Source organism: Pteropus vampyrus, unplaced genomic scaffold (assembly GCF_000151845.1).
Source record: "Pteropus vampyrus isolate Shadow unplaced genomic scaffold, Pvam_2.0 Scaffold566, whole genome shotgun sequence".
NCBI lineage: Eukaryota > Metazoa > Chordata > Mammalia > Chiroptera > Pteropodidae > Pteropus > Pteropus vampyrus.
Window position 1 is genome coordinate 1,878,998 of NW_011889347.1, and position 22,421 is coordinate 1,901,418.

Sequence of the window (22,421 nt, forward strand, 5' to 3'; positions counted from 1 at the left end):
AGATTCTTGAGTTTGTGTCTTAGGAGATCTGTCCCAAATTCCTTTTGAAAACTGTGGAAAGAAATTCCAGTGTGATAGAAAAATTCCTTCTCCTAGGGATAACTGATGTTCCTCAGAATTGCCTTTTCATTTAACCTGCATTTGGTTTATTCACTCTGCTTTATGCTATCACTATAATAGAGAAATTGGCTGGTTATATTCATTGAGGTCAATCCTCATTTATCTCTCTGTCCTGCTTAGATTTCTCCACTTACTGTGCCCATAGCCAGATTCCTGATTAACCTGTCTTTCAAGTACAAGGCATTCAACTCCAGCATTCTACTTTCTATTCTGCAAGTTCCACAACTAATTACATTTTCTGTGATGCTCCTCCTTCAGTCACTCCAATATGCTTATTCCTTTTCCTCTGTGAATTGGAAACCTTTAATTTTCTCTGCCTTGAATCTTTACCATCCTCAGAAGGCTCTTGGCTCCAGGGCAAGCACAAATCCTCTTGCCCCGAGTGCTTTCAGCTTAGGTTATAAAACCAGGATGTTTGCCTGCTTCCCCCACCTCCATCCTTGGGATGGGCACTGGGTTGACACAGGCTAGTTTCTGTGTTCTACGATGAGAAAACATGCATATCCAACTTCATAATCTGAGGGAAAATATCTGGTCCGATCTTTCAGAATATCAGCCTTTTCTCTTTTCCACCTGTTTAAATGAAAGTTTCATTTAAATCCTTTGTCTTTACATGAGATTTAGTCATGGAAGAATATTTTTCTTCCCAGTAACTTAATTTAGCCTAGACTCCTGTTTATGCATTTAACAAAATGAAGTCACATTCCAAATTGCGTATTTTATTTCTTGCTCTCTGCACGTTGATAAAAGCTATTGTTAGCTATATGTTCTTCCCATTAATATTTTAAAAGTTCTGTGTTAAAAATTAGTTGTGAAAGTTCATCCATGTACCAGAGTGTTATATAACTATTAAGCTCAAGAGGAAAAATGCTTATCAACATTCATATATTTCTGGTATATTTTAAGTGAAAATAACATGCTACAAAATAGTATTAAATTATTCCACTACAAATACATTTGTGTGTGTGTGTATGTGTGTGCACACAAACATACACATTGAAAAGCAGAAGACTAAAAGGACATACATCAAACTGTTACTGGTTGTCTCTAGGTTCTGATTTTATATATTCCTCTTCTCCATATTTTTCAATTTCTCAATAATGAGCATTTTATTCTTTTTTAACCAGGAAAGAGTAATTTTAGATAATTCAATTAGTTATCAGGTTCAACTAGCAAGTGTGAAAAAGGTGGCAATTACTGAAGAGAAATTAACACCTTTGTCATTTTGAATTGAGGTTACTTCTTTTTTTTTAAGTAAGAACATATCTTTAAAATAAAATGGAAATCAGAGAGAAAAACATGGTGTAGATGAAAGAGGTTCTGATCATCCCTCTGGTGACCAAATCAAAGTTGTGACAAAAACAAGGAGCAGCAGCAAGGAAAAATTGCCTGGAATCTAGAGGAATCAGCTATACAACTAGGGAGAAGTATAAGAAAGCACCCTGCAATGGCAGAAGGTAGGACAGGGCGAGGACATGGGGCTGCCCAGTCCCAAGTGGCTGAGTGAGACAGAAGCTGCATCAGTGGCAGCGGCAGCAGCAGAAGCCTCTTAAGGGGGCTAGGTCCATGAGCAGATTTTCGCGGTGACGGACCTGCTTGCTCTGAGCACCAGTGCCGATTTGGCTGCACGCAGAAGGCACCAGGAACTTACAGGGAGACACTGTTGGAGTGAGGGTCAAGGCGAGACTTACTCTGTACAGAAGTGCCCACGATATCAATTGTTCCCTGTTGAGCCCTACCCCCTACCAGTGCACCAGACACAGTGCCGCCATAGCCCAGACCTCATCAAACTGGATAACAGAGGTCGCTCCACCCAGAGAATTCCTTGAAACCCTGTTTCCCCCAATCTGCGGCTCCACCCAAGCCACATCTTGGTATAGCCTCAGTGAAACAGGTGCTCCTTGTTGAGCAGTGCCTAGATTCACATTGCAAGCAGCTGGCCTCGGTTTCTGGAGTGCCTTTTTGAGGCAACTATAAGCACAGCATCTGTGGATTGCTTGCTGAATCTTAACAGGTGGCCCTGGAAGGGTAGAGGCTTGGGCTAAGTTTGGCCTGTAGCTGAACACCTCTCAGGACTGTGCTTCTGGACACCTACTTCACAAACCCACACTAATAAGACCGGGAGACTTAGGAGCTTTGCTTAGTACATAGAAACAGACACAGAAAGACAGCCAAAATGGGAAGACAAAGAAGCAGAAACCATATGAGAGAAGAGAACAGAGATCCAGATATAATGGAGTTAACAGATGCAGGATTCAAAACACTGGTTATAAAGATGCTCAATGAACTTTTGGGAAGTGTAGATGAATTGAGTGAGAACTTCAACAAAGAGATAAAAAATACATAAAGATGGAAATGGAAATTATAAAAGGGAACCAGTCTGAAATGAAGAACACATTATCTGAGATGAGAAGCATATTAAATGGAATAAACAAAGTGAATAAAGAAGAGGATCAAATGCCCTATCTAGAGGACAGGAAAGCCAATCAGGACACTCAATCACGGGGGTGGCTCCATAGTGTAGTGGTTAGCATGTCTGCTTACACTCAGAAAGTCCTGGGTTCGTGCCCCAGGTGGAGCCAAGGACCATACTCTGGGTGTGTCAGGCCCCGGGTGTATGCCACGAGCATGTGGGAGGAGACACCCCGCCTTCAGAGATCCCGCCCTTAAGGGGAAACAGCAACATCCATAGGTAAGGGGTGGAAGTGGGGAGGGGGGAATTAAAGAGGGGAGGAAAAAGGACACTCAATCAGAATGGCAAGAAAAAAGATGCCAAGACTATAAAAAATAATTTAAGGAATATATGGGACACTATCAAGGCTCCAAAAATTCATCTGATCAGTGTAACTGAAGAAAATCAAGATATTGAACAGCTGTTTGAAGAAATAATGATGGAAAACTATATAGATGTCTAACCAATATACTGTATATTTGAAACTAAATTAAAACATAATAAGAAATAAAAAATAAATAAAATGGAAATCAGTGAGAACTTATTGAGTTTGAAATAGTCATTTTACATATCACTTTTCAAGAAAAGCATAAAGTAAAACCAATTTCTATTTAATTTTTCTTCAAGTGCTTACAAATTTTCTTCTCTGGGACCTATATTTTTTGCTTCCCAGGAGAATGGGCCATGTCACCTATTTTCTTTGGCATCTTCCACCTCTCTCCCCATTCTCTTCTCTCTACTGCCTAGAATAAGCTTGTAGACACCATATGCAGAAAATATTTATTAATGGACTTGCTTATTCCTGTTTTTCATTAATCCCAGCCTACCCATATTTTCAGAAATATACAAATTGGATTATGCCTATAAGATAAATTCCAAACTTCTAAACTTGGCATGCAAAGCTCTCCATGTCCTGTCTGTCCAAGTCTCTGGTTTTTTAAAGTCAAAACTTAAAACCCATCTTCTTTTCAAGATAGCGTTTCCTGATGTTCTTGGTGGAACCATTCATACCATTTTCCCATTGTAGTATGCACTTTTATTGTAACATTATGACATGCGGCCTTATAAAATACTTCATGCATTTTTCAACACTTCTATTTTGCTCACCTATACTGAAACTCTTTGGAAGGATGGAAACATTTTTTTTTTCATCTCCCACCCTAGGTCTAGCACAGGATCTAGAATCTGGTGAAGGCTCAAAAATATAGCAGAGTTGAAATTCACTTACAACTAACCTTTTTTCCTTATTTAGGTGTTTGGAATTGATCTTATAGGCAAAGAGAGACAAGAAAAAGTTTTAAGTAGTGTGGAAGGTAGGAGAAGGATGATCTGGTTGGATTTACATTTAAACCACTGCGGTTATCATGTGAAAAATAGATTTAATGGGATCAATGGTAGATTCAGAGAAGGAATAAAGGATTATTTTGCTTATCCAGGCCAAAAAAAAAAAAAAAAAAGAGTGTGTCATGATCTAGGACAGTGACAGTGGCGATGGAGAAAAAACAAACTCAAGCATTTGGGAAGGGGAACTGACAGAATTTGGTAATTGATTGAATGTAGAGAGTTGAGAGGGAGAGAAACGTCAAGGACTGACTCAGGTTTTGGGCTTAAGAAACTGCAACATCTCACTTAAATAGGGAACAAGGGAAGAGGAGGAGCGGGTTTAGAAGAGTTCAGGCTTTGAACATTAAATTTGAAGAACTTCCAAGTGGTGGTATCAGCTGGTAGCTAGATATAAGGATCTGGAGCTCTAAGAGAACTGGTTTTCACATGGCTACCGATTAATCCACACTCCTTCACAACTATGGCTTAGGTGTCCTTGCCAGGTGGCTACTAAGGCTAGGCAGTTTCTGGGAATAGAGGCAGAAGCAAAACTATTCTTAAGGTCCCCAAATTGTGTTTGACCTAGACGAAATAAATATCACTACTTTCTGTTTTTTTTTTCCTTACAGCTTGAGTCAATTTGATTATTTCTCCTAACTAGTTAGTTGAAGTTGCTCACTTGTTATCTAGACCTTGGTTTCCTCATCTAGAAAAGCAATATATTAAGGTTTTATATTCCTCAGATGTAGAATTGTATCTTTTTATAAATAGCTTGTTCAATATATTTAGACAAGATTGCAATATCTATGAATTTTATGTATTTTTACAAATTCTGAGGACTAACTATGGACTAATAAATTAAATGGAGTTCTACTTACACTTGTGTTGCCTGTTGGAAGTATATTCAGGAATACCAATGGACTTGGCTTGGGTTCATTCATAATTTGCATATAAAAAGACATAGCTGTAATTTAGACCAAGAGTTACTACTGAACAATGAGCCATTGTTCCTTACAAAGAATCTTCAAATCCTACTATAATTAGTAAACCCAATCTCTTATTTGACTGAGTACCATTCTCTTTAAGATTTACTCTTCTAATTCTCAATAATTTCACATGTGAGGCTCACATTTTACAATCTCACAGTGGCAGTTATGGCACAATATTTGGAGGCTTCTGAATCCTTCTGAAAGATATAGACTGAATTTTATTCAGTCTAAGGGACACCCAGTAAACTCTTGATATAAGCACATAAGTAGTAAAGCAAAGGAATTTGAATCCCAGTTTTCCTCTTCTATAACCTAGATTCAAATTACATTGTTATTTAACCTTGTTATCTTTGAATTATTTTAACTCATGACTGACTAGTGCTATATCAGTACGCAACTAAGAAAGACATATTCATATCTACATATATATTTCTCTCTCTTAAAAATTTTTGATCTGACAGTTTCAGAAAATGCATATTATTTTCCCAGAGAATTCTCTCCTATCATGTTGCTGTTTATCTAAACAATTGCTTCTAAACCTTTAACCAGAACAATTCAACTGCTCTTAGCAAAGCTTCATTTGCAGGCAAGGAAAACACTATGAATGGAAGGAACTGTGAACAATTCTTCATAGAATGTATCTCATTCTTGAGTCACAGAATAGATTAGGGAATCTGTCACAATATCTTCCATTGAACAACTTTCACTTTTTTTTCTCAAACTGTAGATAAGAGGATTTAACATGGGGATCACCATTGTATAAAACACTGAAAACATCTGATTTCTTGCCCAGGATGCATATCAAGAGGGCCGCAAGTAAGTGTACACAGTTATTTCATAGTACAGGTTGATAACAGTTAAGTGGGAAGTATAGGTAGAGAAAGTTTTTTCTTTGTTGGAAGCTTAGAGAATTCTCAGGATAGTCATAATGACAGACATACAAGGTACAAGGATCACCACAATGGAAGTGACTAGGGTGAGTCCCCCGCAGCCAATAATCAAGATCTGGATGAACTGTAGGGTCTGAGCAAGCCAGTGCCAACAGTAGAGGGATGTCATAGAAGTGGGAAAGGACATGTCATTGACAGAATGATAGTTCTGTGATGGAAGTTATCACAGAAATCATATTAACTAACCCACCAAGTTTACATCCTACTACTAAGAGGAGATAATAGACTCTAGACTTGGTAACATTGTAGAGTAGTGGGTGACAGATGGCCATGGAAGCCAAAATATTTCAGCCAGTAGAAGTGAATATTATCAAGCCCATTTGAGTCACACATCCAAAGTAAGTAATAACCTGCAAGTTAGATAACAAATTTGCTAAAGTCTTTGCACTCATTATGGAAGAGAAAGACACATCAAGAAAGGAAAGATTAGGTAGAAAAAAGTGCATGAGAGTGTGGAGGCAGGGAATGACTCTGATCAGGACTACCAGGCCTAGATTCTCTAACACAGTGACAATATAAACAATAAGAAAAAACTTCAAATAGCAGGAACCCAACAGAAGGTTATCTGTCACACCAAGAATGATGAAGTCAGTCACTATAGATGAATTCTCCAACTACAGAAGCTCAGTATTATTCTTGACTAGCTAAGAGCTCTTTAGAGATGCTTTGAGTAAAAAAAAAAAAAAAAACTAATAGAAAACTAGATGACACATGTAAAACAGTCCCAACCAAAACACAAATCCACAACACTCTCCAACCCTTCCCCTCATCTACATTCTCACTTTAAATATTTTCAGTTTCCTAAGTATAACATTGAGATAGTGAATACGGGAGAACCAAAAGGAAGGAATAAAGAACATAAATAAAATTCAGATAGTAAAAGGAATCCAGATAAGAGAGTAAAGGCCTAGGGTGCAAAAAGCACACTTAATATTTGTTGAAAGAATGAATAAAGTGAGAGAGAAAATGGGTGTCCTCAAGAGATATTCTTTTCAGGACTACAAACACTTAGAGCATTTGGGGATATGAAATTCCATCTCACTTTCCCTCACTTTTCTAAATCAAGCCCAAGGAATTATTGCATATGAAGTAACAATAGAGTAAATATGTCAACCTATTTTATCCTGACAGACACTCCCTCTTCAGTATTTGTAACATTATTTCGGAAACAGTGAAAGCCACCAATACTTACTCTTCTGCTTGGTCACTAGAGGGTTTTCCAGGACCTTGATCAACTTTTCACTGGTAAGTTGTTACAGAATTGGAATGCCCCTAAATGGCTATCAGAAATAAATCTGAAAGCATCATTTCAAACCTGTAAAAGCTCAACCAACAGATTCATGCAGATTCTGGTTGATCATCACCTGACTGATTTCTCTAACCATGCTTAGGGCAAATGTAACAACTGTATAAAACTAGTGGTGAATTCCATAAGAATTTGGTCAGATCGGTCTTTACAAAGGAGCAGTCACAAAAGGGTTAATCAGGTGATACTGAGGCTAGTTACATGGATTCTATCCCTCTCTCTTGTGAAATTAGATATATCACAAGATATCTCTAATGCTGGCTTCCTGACTCACACAAATGACTGAGTCTTGCCCTGGATGAAGCAGCAGAGAAAAGAAGAGATATATCCATATAGATTAATATTCATTTATAGAATCTGAATAAAACCAGAACTCCTATGATTCACTGGATAGACATCAGTGAGAGGTATCTAGAAAGGATTTCTGTATTTCACGAAAGACTGGACCAAGAGACCTCAGATGGCTGTCCCAACTTTGATTTAAAAGAAAGCCATATCTGTTTCAAGTCACCAGAAAACACAGATTCTTTATTTGGTGTAGTAGTTAATATGTTTAATTCTGGAGTCATATGGACCTATTTGAATCTCAGCTTAGGAGATCACCGGTTGATGACTTGGGACTTAATTTACCTAAGCTTTAGTTTACTAATCTGTAAAAGAAGGGCACTAATAGGATCTATGTCATGGAGCAATAGTGAAGATTAAATGAAATATTGTAAGTAAAGCACTCTATACACATTAGGTACTCACTAAATTCTACTCTCTTCATTCCTTCATAACCATTCCTACTTAGGTTATTTATTACTTTTTCTCTCCATTTCACCAAATGGAAGCAGAGGTATTATCTGTGTGCGTTTATCATTTTAGACCAAAAGTGAACTTTAGAGAGACTGGCTGAAGTATAATCTCCATGCTCTATTCCTTAACAATCTCTCTCTGTCTCTCTCTGTCTCTCTCTCTCTGTCTCTCTCTCTGTCTCTCTCTGTCTCTGTCTCTCTGTCTCTCTGTCTCTGTCTCTGTCTCTCTCTCTCTCTCTCTCTCTCTCTCTCACACACACACACACACACACACACACACACACACAGAGTTTACCCAGAGCAGATGAGAAAAGAGTCTTACTTGTGGTAGTAATTCAGTCCTATTGCTCTATCCAAACAGAATTAACTCTTGCTGCTGCTGCTCAATACAGCAGCCTTCCCAGGGGAACGTTTAACAACTAATATCTCCAAGTGGGGATGCTGGAGGAGGAAATACTGGGCCGAATGGAGATAATGGAAAGAACATGGATTTCAGAGACAAAAAACACGAGTTCTACTCCTGGTGTTAATTTGTATTGTCTTTCAGTGGAAAAGCCACTTAACCTCTTTAAGCCCCACATTTTCTTATCTCAAAAATGGAAAAAAAAACAATACCCACTATGCTTCTCTTTTAGGGTTGGCATGAGGATCATATAAGATAATAAACGTGAAAGCACTTTATAAACTCTGAAGGGTGATATAATACACATGGAATGGATCCTTACTATTATTCCATCATGGAAGGTGGGAGAGGAAGGAGAAATGCATCAATATAATAATTATTGCTGCCTGCTTCAGCTCCTGCTTACAGAGCTGCACTTTGTGCCCTCCCACTCACCCCTGCATACACATCTTCTGCTCTGCCTCTCCAGTGTAAAAATGTCATCCTCTGAAGTTTTAAACAAATAGCTCTTGGCTAGTCACATATCTTGAATCATAAAAAAGACAGATTTTCAATGTTAGTTTCACATTCTTGTATCGTTTTTAAAATTTCCTATTTTAAGATAATTCTATTCCTCAACATCATACATTATAGACTTTCGATAAATATTCGTTGAATGAATAAGTGACTCTATTAGTATTTATAAAATGGTGAATCTTTTTTCCTTAAAATGAGATTGAATTGCTTTTTCTTTCCAAATAAACATTCAACTAAGACTTTATTAAGGAAATGATTTGATACACTCCATCCACACATGACATTATATTAATTAGTATCAATACAGCAGCCAGAATTGGCATATTATTAACTTGGCTAATGTGTCTTGATATTTACTTATTGGAAGTAATCAGGCACTCCTTTAATTTGCTGAAGAAGTAAACTTTCACGTTTAGAAGATGCACTCATACACTTATCTTTAGAGGCACATACATTTATATTACCAGGTCTTAAAAAATTTGTTTTGGTTACCCCTTTTTTCAGTTCTTAAGTTATGTATTTCACTGGAAAACTTTCAAAAGTAGCATAACAATTAGAATTTATATAAAGGTCCACTTATTTACTTATTCAATACAATTTTTGGGTGTTCAATAAATGCAGTCTTACAAAAGACCATATATCCCAACCCACACATTTTGAGATAAAGAAACGGATCTAAAGAGTTTAAGTGACTTGTCTAAAGTCTCACTAAAAACTTATGGCAAAACTGGTGCTGGAACCCAAGTCTTTTGAACTAATTCTGTAACTTTTCCACATCATTATCTTTCATTCCCCTTAATTTGTTTTCTGACATTATTGTGGATGAAACTCTCAACTTTGGTATATTCATTCTTCTAATAACAATGAAAGGTCATTCTCTGCCATTATATTTGAGCTATATAATCTTGACTAAGTAGCTTGCTCTTTCTGGGTTCTATATTCTTCATTAATAAAATGAGCAACTAGGCTAGGAAAACTCTGAGGTTCCAGTTTATATATATATATATTTCACCTTTATTGAAATATAGAAAATTAGTTGCTTGTATTTACATTGTACAATTTAATGATTTTTTCACTTATACTTTGCATACAATAATATACAAGTTTCAGTTGTATAGCATATGTTATGTGATCAGAGATCCACATAACTCACAAAGCGATCATCCCACTAAATCTAGTACGCTTCTTCCCCCTTACATATTTATTATATTATTAACCATCATCTTCATGCTACACTATACACCTCCATGTCAATTCTGCAACTATCCATTTATACCTCTTAATCTCTTTGCCTTTTTATGTCTCCCAACCCCCTCCCATTTAGTATCCCTCTAAATATTCTCTGTATGAGTTTATTTCAGCATTTGTTGTTGTTGATAATGTTCTTTATGTTTCACATGTATGTGAAATCATGCAATATTTGGCTTTCACTATTTGACCCATTTCATTCAGCACAATACCTTCTAGGTCTATCAAGGCAATATCTTTTTTCTATCCATTCCTTTTAGTCTGTGCGTGTCTTTTAATCTGAAGACAGCATATGTAGGGGTCTTGTTTTCTTATCCATTCAGCCACTCTAACTTTTGATTGGAGCACTTAATTCTTTTCCATTTGAGGTACTTGTTGATAGAATGTAGTTAATACCATTATTTAATTCTGTCTTTGATACATGTTTTTTTCTTCTTGAAGAAGTCTCTCCAACATTTCCTGTAATACTGGCTTGGTGGTGATAAATTCCTTTAGCTTCTTTTTGTCTGGGAAGCTCTTTATCTGTCCTTCAACTCTAAATGATAGCTGGATAAAGTATTCTTGGTTGTGGATCCTAGGTTTTCATCACATCAGAAATTTTGTGCCAAACCCTTCTGTCCTGCATAGTTTCTTTTGAGAAATCAGCTACCAGTCTTATGGGTGTCCCAGTAGGTAATTAACTATATTTCTCTTGTTACTTTTAACGGTCTCTCTGTGTTTTTAACCTTTGGCATTTTAATTATGAAATGTCTTGGTGTGGACCTCTTTGGGTTCCTGGTTTTTGGGAATCGCTGAGCTTCCTGGGTTGTATGTTTATTTCTTTTACCAGGTTAGGAAAGTTTTCCATAATTATTCCTTCAAATAGCTCTTCAATATCTTGTTTTCCTTCAGGTACCCATATGACACAGGTATTTTTACCTTTAATAGTGTCCCATAGGCTCCTTATATTATTATTATAGTCTTGGCTTCTTTTTTATTACCATTCTGATTGAGTGTTGTTGACTCCACCATTCCCTGTGTTGGTGGTTCAATCTTCTTCTTTATTCACTCTGTTTATTTCATTTAATATACTTCTCATCTCAGATAATGTATTCTTCATTTCTGACTGGCTCCCTTTTATAATTTATATTTCCATTTTTATGTTTTTTATTAAAGTTTTCACTGAATTTATTTACACTTACCATAAGTTCATTGAGCATCTTTATAACCAGTGTTTTAGATAGCTCGATTCCATTATATCTGGATCTCTGTTCTGTTCTCTCATATGGTTTCTGCTTCTTTGTCTTCCCATTTGACTGCCTTTTGGTGTCTGTTTCTATGTACTAAGCAAAGCTCTTAAGTCCCCCAGTCTTATTGGTGTGGCTTTGTGTAGTAGATGTCCAGTGGCACAATCTTGAGAGGAGTACAGCTGCAGGACAAATTTAGCTGAAGCCTGTGCCTCTCTGAGGTGAACTATTAAGATCCAGGAAGCAATCCACAGATGCTGTGCTTATAGTTGCCTCAAAAAGCCACACCAGAAGCCGAGGCCTACTGCCTTTAGTGTGAGTCTAGACGCTGCTCAGCAAGGGGTACCTGACTTCCTGAGAATACACCTGGGTATGGCTTGGGTGGGGCTGAGAGTTAGGGGAGGTGGAGTTTCAAGGAATCCTCTGAGCAGAGTGACCTCTGTTATCCAGTTTGATGACGTCTCCACTGTGGCAGCACTGAGTCCATGCAGTGGGAGGAAAGAGGGCTCAACAGAGAAATAATGGATACCTCCAGCAGTTCAGTACAGAGTGAATCTTATCTCATGCCCTCATTCCGACAACTCAATGTCCCCCTGTAAATCTCTGGTGCCTCCTGCACAGATGAACTGCACTGGTACTCAGAGCGAGGAGGTCCATCACCACAAAAGTCTGCTCGTGGACATGGCCCCTTTAAGAGGCAACTGCAACTGCTAGCTGCCGCTGCCACTGATGCAGCCTCTTCCCCACTCAGCTGCTCAGTATCGGACAGCCTCGTGTCTTGCTGTGTCCTACCTTCTGCCGTTGCAGGGTGATTTCTTAGATTTTTCCCTAGTTGTATGGGTTGCTCATCCAGATCCCAGTTGATTTTTTTCTTGCTGTTTGCTCCTTGTTTCTGTCACCACTTTGATTTGGTTGCCAGAGGGATGACCAGAGCCTCTATTATCTATGACATTTTTTTGCCGCTCCTCTTTCCAGTTTTGAGATCTAACTTCCCATGTCTCTATGAGTCAAACCTATACATAGATAACTAATCATTCTTAATATCTGATGGGGGAATGCCGAAAGAGCAAATTTCTGTAGTTCCATGTAGTTCTAACCTACTCTGTTCTTTCAGCCCCACAGTGTCAGAAATTTCATATTTGATCTCTGCAAGGCACTAAGAACCATTGAGGCAAAAGCATGGAAGGAATATTTCCCAAACTTTTTAACTACCATAAAGCAAAAAGAGAAAGAAAGATCAGGTGAAGGAATCCAGGTATGTCACATTTAATCTTATGATATTTGACAAAGCACTCAACATCTCTTCCATCAACAGGACAAGTAATAACAAATGCTGGAGAGGATGTGGAGAAAAAGGAACCCTCATACACTGCTAGTGGGACTGCTAACAACTACAGCCACTATGGAAAACAGTATGCAAGTTCTTCAAAAAACTAATAATCTATCATATTATCCAGCAATCCCTTTACTAGGTATTTACCCCAAAGACTTGAAAACCCATATTTGAAAAGATTTTTGAACACCAGTGTTCATAGCAACCTTATTCACAGTGGCCAGGACCTGGAAGCAACTGAAGTGTCCTATAATAGATGACTGGATAAAGAAGCACTGGTACATATATACAATGGAATAGTACTCAGCCATAAAAAGAGAGGAAATACTGCCATTTGCAACAACATGGATGGACCTCGAGATAATTATGCTAAGTGAAATAAGTCAGTCAATTCCATTATTTAAAGTAGAAATAATATCCTGAAAATTTACCGAATTTGTTTATTGCTTCTAATAGTTTTTAGTAGGGTCTTTAGAGTTTTCTATATAAAGAACTATGTCCAAGGGGGAAAAATGGCATAGGTGATAGAGGCTCTGATCATCTCTCTGGCAAACAAATCAAAGTTATAACAGAAACAAGGAGCAAACAGCCAGGAAAACCACCTAGGATCTAGATGAACAAGACATACAACTGGGAGAAATCTGACGAATCACCCTACAATGGCAGAAGGTAGGACAGGGTGAGGAAATGAGGCTGCCCTGCCTGGAGTGGTTGAGTGGGACAGAGGCTGAGGCAGCCAGCAGCTGCAGACGCCTCTTAAAGGGGCTGTGTCCATGAACAGATTTCTGCAGTGATGGACCTGATTGCTCTGAGCACCAGCTCTGGTTCAGCTGTGCATGGAGCACAAAGGACTTAAAGGGAAATGCTGAGTTGTGAGTAGGGCACGAGACGAGACTAGCTCTGTACAGAACTGCTAACAGTATCCATTGTTCCTCTGTTGAGCCCTCCCCCGTCACAATTCATGGACTCAGTGACACCATAGGGGAGACATCGATAAACTAGATAACAGAGGTTACTCTAACCAGAGGATTCCCTGAAACCCCGCCTCCCCCAACTCACGGCTCCACCCAAGCCACATCCGGGTATATCTTCAGTGAGTCAGGTGCTGCTTGCTGAGCAGCGCCTAGACTCACACTAGTCATAGCTGTCCTCGGTTTCTGGTGTAGCCTTTTGAGGCAACTTTAAGCACAGCATTTGTGGATTGCTTGCTGAATCTTAACAGGTGGCTCTAGAGGGGTAGAGGCTTGGGCTAAGTTTGGCCTGTGGCTGAACACATCTCAGGACTGTGTCACTGGATAGACATCTACTTCAGAAAGCCACACTAATGAGACAGAGAGACTTAGGAGCTTTGCTTAGTACATAGAAACAGACACAGAAAGACAGACAAAATGGAAAGAAAAAGAAGCAGAAGCCATATGAGAGATCAGAACAGAGATCCAGATATAATGTATTCAAGTAATCTAACAGATGCAGAGTTTAAAACACTGGTTATAAAGATGCTCAATGAACTTTTGGGAAGTGTAGAGAACACACAAAAAAAGAGATAAAAAACATAAAAATGGAACTGTAAATTATAAAAGGGAACAAGTCTGAAATGAAGAACACATTGCCTGAGATGAAAAGTATATTCAATGGAATAAACAAAGGAATAAACAAAGTGAATACAGAAAAAGATCAACTGCTCAATCTAGAGGATAAGAAAGCCAGGGACACACAATCAGAATGGCAAGAGATAAGATGCCAAGACTATAAAAATAATTCAAGGAGCTTATGGGACACTATTACGGGTCCAAATATCCATCTGATCAGCATAACTGAAGAAAATCAGAATGTTGAACAGAAGTCCTAAGAAATAATAATGGAAAACTTGCCTAACCTGGTGAAAGAAATGGATATAAAATCCCAGGAAGCTCAGGGAATTTCAAAAATCAGGGATCCAAAGAGACTCACACCAAGACACATCATAATTTAAAAGCCAAAGTTTAAAGAAAGAATATTAAAAGCAGCAAGAGCAAAACATAATTATTTATAATGGAACAACCAAAAGACTGGCAGCTGATTTCTCACAACAAACTATGCAGGACAGAAGGGCTTGGCAAAAAAATATTCAACAGGGTGAAGACCCAAGATCTACAACCAAGGATACTTTATTCAGCAAAGCTATCATTTAGAATTGAAGGACAGATAAAGAGCTTCCCAGACAAAAATAAACTAAAGGAATTTATAACCACCAAGCTGGTATTACAGGAAATGTTGGAGGGACATCTTTAAGAAGAAAAATTACAAAAGATTGACTTCAGATTAAAAGACACACAGAAACTAAAAGAAAGAAGATTGAAAGATATTGCTTTGATGGACCTAGAAGGTATTTAAGTCAGACAGAGAAAGATAAACACTATATGATTTCACTTATATGAGGAATTTAAGGAAATAAAAAGAACAAACTAATCAAAAACAGACTCACAAATATAGTGGACAATTTGGTGATAGACAGAGGGGAGGTGGGTTTGGGGGGCTGGGAGAATGGGGTGAAGGGTTAAAGAAGTACACATTAGTAGCTGATGTATGATCATGAGGATGGGGACCACAGCATAGGGAATGCAGTTAGCAGTAATACATTGGCTAGGCGAAGGGTCAGGGAAGGGAGGGAGCAATTGTGAGGGATTGTTTTACGAACTATATAGATGTCTAACCAATGTACTATATACCTGAAACAACTTAAAAAAGCAAATTTAATAATTAAATAAATAAAGTAAAGAACGATATTGATGGACACTTCATAATGATATAGAGAATCATGAACCAAGAAGAAATAACACTTATTAATATCTATGTTCCAAATCAAGGAGCCCCAATTATGTAAAGCAATTACTAATAGAACTTAAGGGAGAAACAGACCAAAACCCTATTATAGTACGGGACATAAATATCCCACTGTCGGATATAGACAGATCATCCAAACAGAATATCAATAAGGAAATAACATCCTTAAAGACACATTAGATCAAATGGACATAATTGACATTTACAGAGCCTTTCTTCCCCAAAGAGCTGCTTATACATTCTTCTCTAGTACACATGAAACATTCTTAAGGATGGACCACATACTGTGACACAGAGATAGCCTCAACAAATATAAGAGGGTTGAAATCATACCAACCATGTTCTCTGATCATAATGCTTTGAAACTAGAGATCAACTATAAAAAGAAAGTGGAAGGAACCACAAATACATGCAGATTAAACAAAATACCCCTAAAGAATAGCTGGCTCAGAGAAAAAATAAAAAGAGATCAGGAGATACATAGAAACATATGATAATAACAGTGCAACATATCAAAACTTTGGGGACATGGAAAAAGCGGTCATAAGAGGAAAGATCATATCATTACAGGCCTACTTCCATAAGCAAGAACAAGCCCAAATAAACAACCTAACACTTCATCTTAAAAAATGAAAAAAGGAAGAACAAATGAAGCTTAAAATCAGCAGAAGAAATGAAATAATCAAAATAAGAGCAGAAATAAATAAAATTGAAAACAAAATAACAACAGCAAAAAAAAATAGAAAAAGTAAATGCAACACAGAGCTTTTTTTTTTTTTTTTTTTTTAGAAGGTTAAGAAAACTGTCAAACCCCTGGCTAGAAGCAATAAAGAAGAAGAAGAAGAAGAAAAAATATATAAACTAAATCAGGAATGAAAGAGGGAGGGGAAATTATGACATACACCACAGAAACTCAAAGGAGCATATAAGAACACTATGAAAAAGTATATAAAAACAAAATTAATAACCTAGAATAAATGGATCAGTGCTTAGAATAATACAACCTCCCTAGACTGAATCAAGAAGAACTGGGAAATCTAAATAGAGAGATCAGCAGTATAGCAATTGAAACAAACATCAAAAACTTACCAAAAAGTAAAAGTCCATGACCAGATGACTTCACCAGTGAATTCTACCAATCATTCAAAGAAAATTTAATACCTATTCTCCTCAAACTCTTTCAAAAAATCGAAGAGGAGACAATACTTTCCAATACATTTTATAAGGCCAATAGTACCATGATACTAAGACCTGGTAAAGATAACACAAAAAGAAGAAAACTACAGACTGATATCTCTCATGAGCACAGATGAAAAAATCTTAAATAGGATACTAGCGAACCAAATACAGCAACATATTGAAAACATTATACACGATCAAATGGACTTCATCCCAGAGGCAGAGAGACAAGTCAACATATGCAAATTGATTAATGTGATATACCACATAAACGAATTAAAAACTAGAATCATATCACCATATCAATAGATGCAGAAAAAGCCTTCAGCAAGATACAGCACCCATTTATGATCAAATTACTTAACAAAAGAAAGGTACCTTAACGTAATAAAAGTCATATATGAAAAACCCTCAGAGAAAATTATACTTAATGGTGAGAAACTAACAACCTTTCCTCTAAGATGAGGAGCAAGGCAAGGCCGAACACTATCACCACTGTTATTCAATATAATATAGGAGGTCCTAGTGAGGGCAATCAGACAAGTGAAAAATATAAAAAGTATCCAAATCAGAAATAAAGAAGTCAAATGTCACTATTTGCGGATGACATAATTCTCTATATAGAAAACCCTAAAGACACCACAAGAACACTACTAGAAACAATAAGCAAATAAGGTAAAGTCTCTGGATACAAAATCAATGTTGAAAAATCCATAGCATTGCGATACTCTAATAACGAAGTGTCAGAAAAAGAAGTGGAAAAAATAATTCTTTTTGCAATTGCAGCAAAAAGAATAAAATACTTAGGAATAAATCTAATGAAACATGTGAAAGACCTCTATATAATGAAAACCACAAGGCACTATGAAAAGAAATCAAAGAAGATACAGAGAAATAGAAAGATATTCCATGTTCTTGGATTGGAAGAATCAACATAGTTAAAATGACCATATCACCTAAAGCATTATACAGATTTAATGCAATCTCCATCAAAATACCATTGTCATTTTTTAAAGAAATAGAACAAAAAATCATCAGATTTGTTTGGAAGCATAAAAGACCCTGAACTGCCAAAGCCATCCTGAGGAAAAAGAACGTGGCTGGAGGCATCACTATGCCTGAGTTCAAATTATACTACAAATCGTCAGTAATCAAAACGGCATGGCATTAGCAGAAAAAAACAGACGCATGGACCAGTGGAACAAAAGCGAGAGTCCAGAAGTAAACCCATATTTATAGGGGCAAATAATTTTCGACAAAAAAGCCAGAAATATACAGTGGAGAAGGAAAGCCTCTTCAATAAATGGTGCTGGAGAAACTGGAAAGCCACCTGCAAAAGAATGCAACTAGACTGTTGTCTATCACCGCACACCAAAATTAACTCAAAATGGATTAAGGATCTGAATATAATACCTGAAACGATAAAATGCATAGAAGAAAACATAAGATCTAAACTCAAGGATCTTGGACTTAAAGAGGATTTTATGTATTTGACCTCAAAGGCAAGAGAAGTAAAAGCTAAAATAAATGAATGGGACTACATCAAACTAAAAAAACTTCTGCTCAGCAAAGGAAATCATCAACAAGGTAAAGAGAGAACCATCCGGATAGGAAAATATATTTGCAAGCAATGCCTCTGATAAGGGCCTAATATCCAAAATATACAAAGAACTCATACAACTCAATAACAACAACAACAATAACAACAACGACAACAAAACCCACAAATGATCCAGTCAAAAAATGGGCAGAAGACCTGAACAGACACTTCTCCCTAGAAAATGGCCAAGAAATATTTGAAAAGATGCTCAATATTGCTAGGTATTAGGGAAATGCAAATCAAAACCACCATCTCACACCTGTTAGAATATCTATAATCAACAGGAATTGTAATAACAAATGTTGGAGAGGATGTGGAGTAAAAGGAACCCTTATACTTTGCTGCTAAGACTGAAAATTGGTACAGCCTTGTAGAAAACAGTATGGGGGTTCCTCAAAAAAAACTAAGAATTGCTCTACCACATGATCCAGCGATCCCCGTACTGGGTATTTACTCCAAAGGCTTGAAAACTCATATCTGAAAAGATATTTGCTTAACGATGTTCATAGCAGTATTATTCACAGTGGCCAAGACATGGAAGCAACCAAGGTGTCCTAGATGATTAGCTAAAGAAGCTGTGGTATATGGAATATTACTTAGCCATCAGAAGAGATGAAATACTGCCATTTGTATCAATATGGATGGACCTCAAGATAATCATGCTAAGTGAAATATGTCAGACAGGAAAAGTCGAAAATCACTTGATATCACTTATATGTGGGATATAAACCTAAAAGCAACAAATGAACAGGAAAGCAAACAGAGACTTACGGACATGGTCTATAGACTAGTGGTTACCAGAGGGTAGGAGGTGGGTGAGGTTGGGGTAGGTAGATAGTTAAAGGGGCTAATAGGAGGGTGAAGTGGGTAAAGGGTATCAAATATATGGCAACTGAAGGAAGCTAGACTTTGGCTGGTAAACACACAGTAGAATATACAGATGTGAAATTATAATGTACACCTGAAAATTATGTAATTGTATTAACCAATGTTACCCCAATAATCTTAATAGAAAGATATTTAAAAAATATAAAAGTATCCATGTTATATGGATACCAGAAAAGAAACAAGATGTTGAAGAACTATTTCAAAAAATAATGATGGAAACTTCCCTAACCTCTCAAAAGAAATAGACTTAAAACCCCAGAAAGCTCAGAGAGTCCCCAAAACCAGTAACCGATAGAGGTCCACACCAAGATACATCATAATTAAAATGCCGAAGGTTAAAAACAAAGAGAGGTCGTTAAAAGTAGCAAGAGAAATATAGTTACTTACTAGGGCACCCATAAGACTGGTAGCTGATTTCTCAAAAGAAACTATGCAGGACAGAAGGGCTTGGCACAAAATCTTCGACATGATGAAAACCCAGGATCTACAACCAAGAATACTTTAGCTAGCAAAGCTATCATTTAGAGTTCAAAGACAAATAAAAGGCTTCCCAGACATAAATAACTAAAGGAATGTATCACCACCAAGTCAGTATTACAGGAAATATTGGAGGGACTTCTTCAAGAAGAAAAAAAAAGCATGTATCAAAAACAGAATTAAATAATGGTAATAACTACATTTCTATCAACAAGCACCTCAAATGGAAAAGAATTAGGTGCTCCAGCCAAAAGATAGAGTGGCTGAATTGATAAGAAAACAAAATATCTTCATATGCTACCTACAAAAGACTCACTTCAGATTAAAAGACACACATAGACTAAAAGGAAGGAAATGGAAAAAGATATTGCCTTAATGGACCTAGAACTTATTGTGCTGAATGAAATGGGTTGGATATATAAAGACAAATATCACATGAATTCACATACATGTGGAATCTAAAGGTCTAAATCAACAAGAACAAAAACAAATGCGGGAATAAACCCATAGATACAGAGAATATTTAGAGGGATACTAGATGGGAGGTTTCGTGGGGAACACATGGGCAAATAGGTTAAGTGATACAAATAGATTGTTGCAGAATAGACATGGAGATGTAGAGTATAGCATGGGGATGGTGGTTAATAATGCAATAAATATATAATGGGGAAGAGGGGTACTAGATTTAGTGGGGTGATTTCTGTGAGTTACGTGGATCTCTGATCACTATCTTATACAACTGAAACTGGTATATTATTGTATGCGTATGCTAGCTATAACTAAAAAAAATCTCATTGCATTTACAATGTAAATACAAGTAACTAATAGTCAGTTATATTTCAATAAAGATGGGAAAATAAGAATTATGTCCTTTGCACAAAGTGATAATTTGACTTCTTTATTCTCAATTTTGGTGCCTTTTATTTCTTTCTGTTGACTGATTGCTCTAGCTGAGACTTCCAGCACTATGTTGAATAAGAATAATGGGAGAAGATATTCTTGTCTTGTTCCTATAAACAATGAAATTTCAGAAAAATAAATAAAATAATTTCCTTTTGCAATTGCAACGAAGAGAATAAAATACCTAGGAATAAACTTAACAAATGATGTGAAGGTTCTATACACTGAAAACTATAAGACATTATTAAAAGAAAATGGAAAGACATAAAGAAATGAAAAGCTATTTTTTGTTCATGGATTGGAAGAATCAACATAGTTAAAATGGCTGTATTATTGATTTAATGTAATCTCTGTCAAAATTCCAATGGCCTTAAAAAAATAGAACAAAAAATCATGAGATTTCTATGGAATCACAAAAGGATTCCAAATAGCCAAAGCAATCTTGAGATAAAAGAGCAAGGCCAGAGGTATCACTCTTCCTCACTTCAAATTATACTGCAAAGTACTAATAATCAAAACAGCACAGTATTGGTAGAAAAACAGATACACGGACCAATGGAACAGAATTGAGAACCCAGAAATAAACGTACAAGTATATGGGTAAATAATTTTTGATGAAGAAACCATACACATATAACAAAGAAAAGAAACCATCTTCAATATACGATGCTGGGAAAATTGGAAAACTGCATGCCGAAAGAATGAAACTAGACTGCTGTCTGTCACCATACACCAAAGTTAACTGAAAATGGATCAAAGACCTAAATATAACACCTGAAACAATAAATTGCATAGAAAAAAACACAGGTACTAAACTTATAGGCCTTGGTTTCAGAGAGGATTTTATGAATTTGACCTCAAAAGCAAGAGAAGTAAAAGCAAAAATAAATGAATGGGACTATATTAAACTAAAAAGCTTCTGCACAGCAAAAGAAAACCATCAATAAAGCAAAGAGGCAACCATCTGAATGGGATAAGTTATTTGCAAACAATACCTCTTATTAGGGGCTAATATTCAAAATATGTAAAGAACTCAGACAATTCAACAACAACAGTAAAAACGATCCAATAAAAAAATGGGTAGAAAACTTTAACAGACACTCCTCTCAGGAAAACATACAAATGGCCAACATACATATGAAAAGATGCTCAGTTTTACTAACTATTAGGGAAGTTTAAATCAAAACCACAAAGACGTACCACCTCACATCTGTTAGAATGGCTATTATCAACAAGAAAAATAATAATAAGTGTTGGAGAAGTTGTGGGGGAAATGAAATTTTATACACTGCTGGTGGGAATGTAAATTGGTACAGCCACTATGGAAAACATTATATAGGCTCCTCAAAAAATTAAGAATGAAATTACATGACCCAGCAATCCCTCTTCTTGGTATCTACCTCTAAAATTTGAGAACATTTATTTGTAAAGATATATGTGCCTCGATGTTTATTGCAGCATTATTCACTGTGGTAAAGACATGGAAATAACCGAAGTGTCCTTCAATAGATGATTGGATAAAGAAGAAGTGGTACAGTCTATGGCCATGCTACCTTGAACAAGATCAATCCTGTCTGATCTTGGAAGCTAAGCAGGGTTGGGCTTGGTCAGTACTTGGATGGGAGACCACCAAGGAAGACCAGGTGCTGTAGGAATGAAAAATAAATTTAAAAAAAGATTGTAAGCTGACAAGGTCCTTGCAATCTGTGAGATCAACCAAGGGTTGTCTTGCCTAAAAAATAAAAAAAAATAAATAAAAATAAAAAAAAAGAAGTGGTACATATATACAATGGAATATTCCTCAGCCATAAGAAAAGAAAAGATGAAATACTGCCATTTGCGGCAACATGATCAATCTTCAGGTTATCATGGTAAGCAAAATAAGTCAGAC

The 22,421-nt window shown here is 36.7% G+C and overlaps 1 pseudogene; it reads left to right on the forward strand.

The window, feature by feature from the left end:
- The first annotated feature begins 22,066 nt into the window (after positions 1 to 22,066).
- LOC111733431 lies at positions 22,067 to 22,185 on the forward strand (annotated as a pseudogene).
- The last annotated feature ends 236 nt before the right edge of the window (positions 22,186 to 22,421 follow it).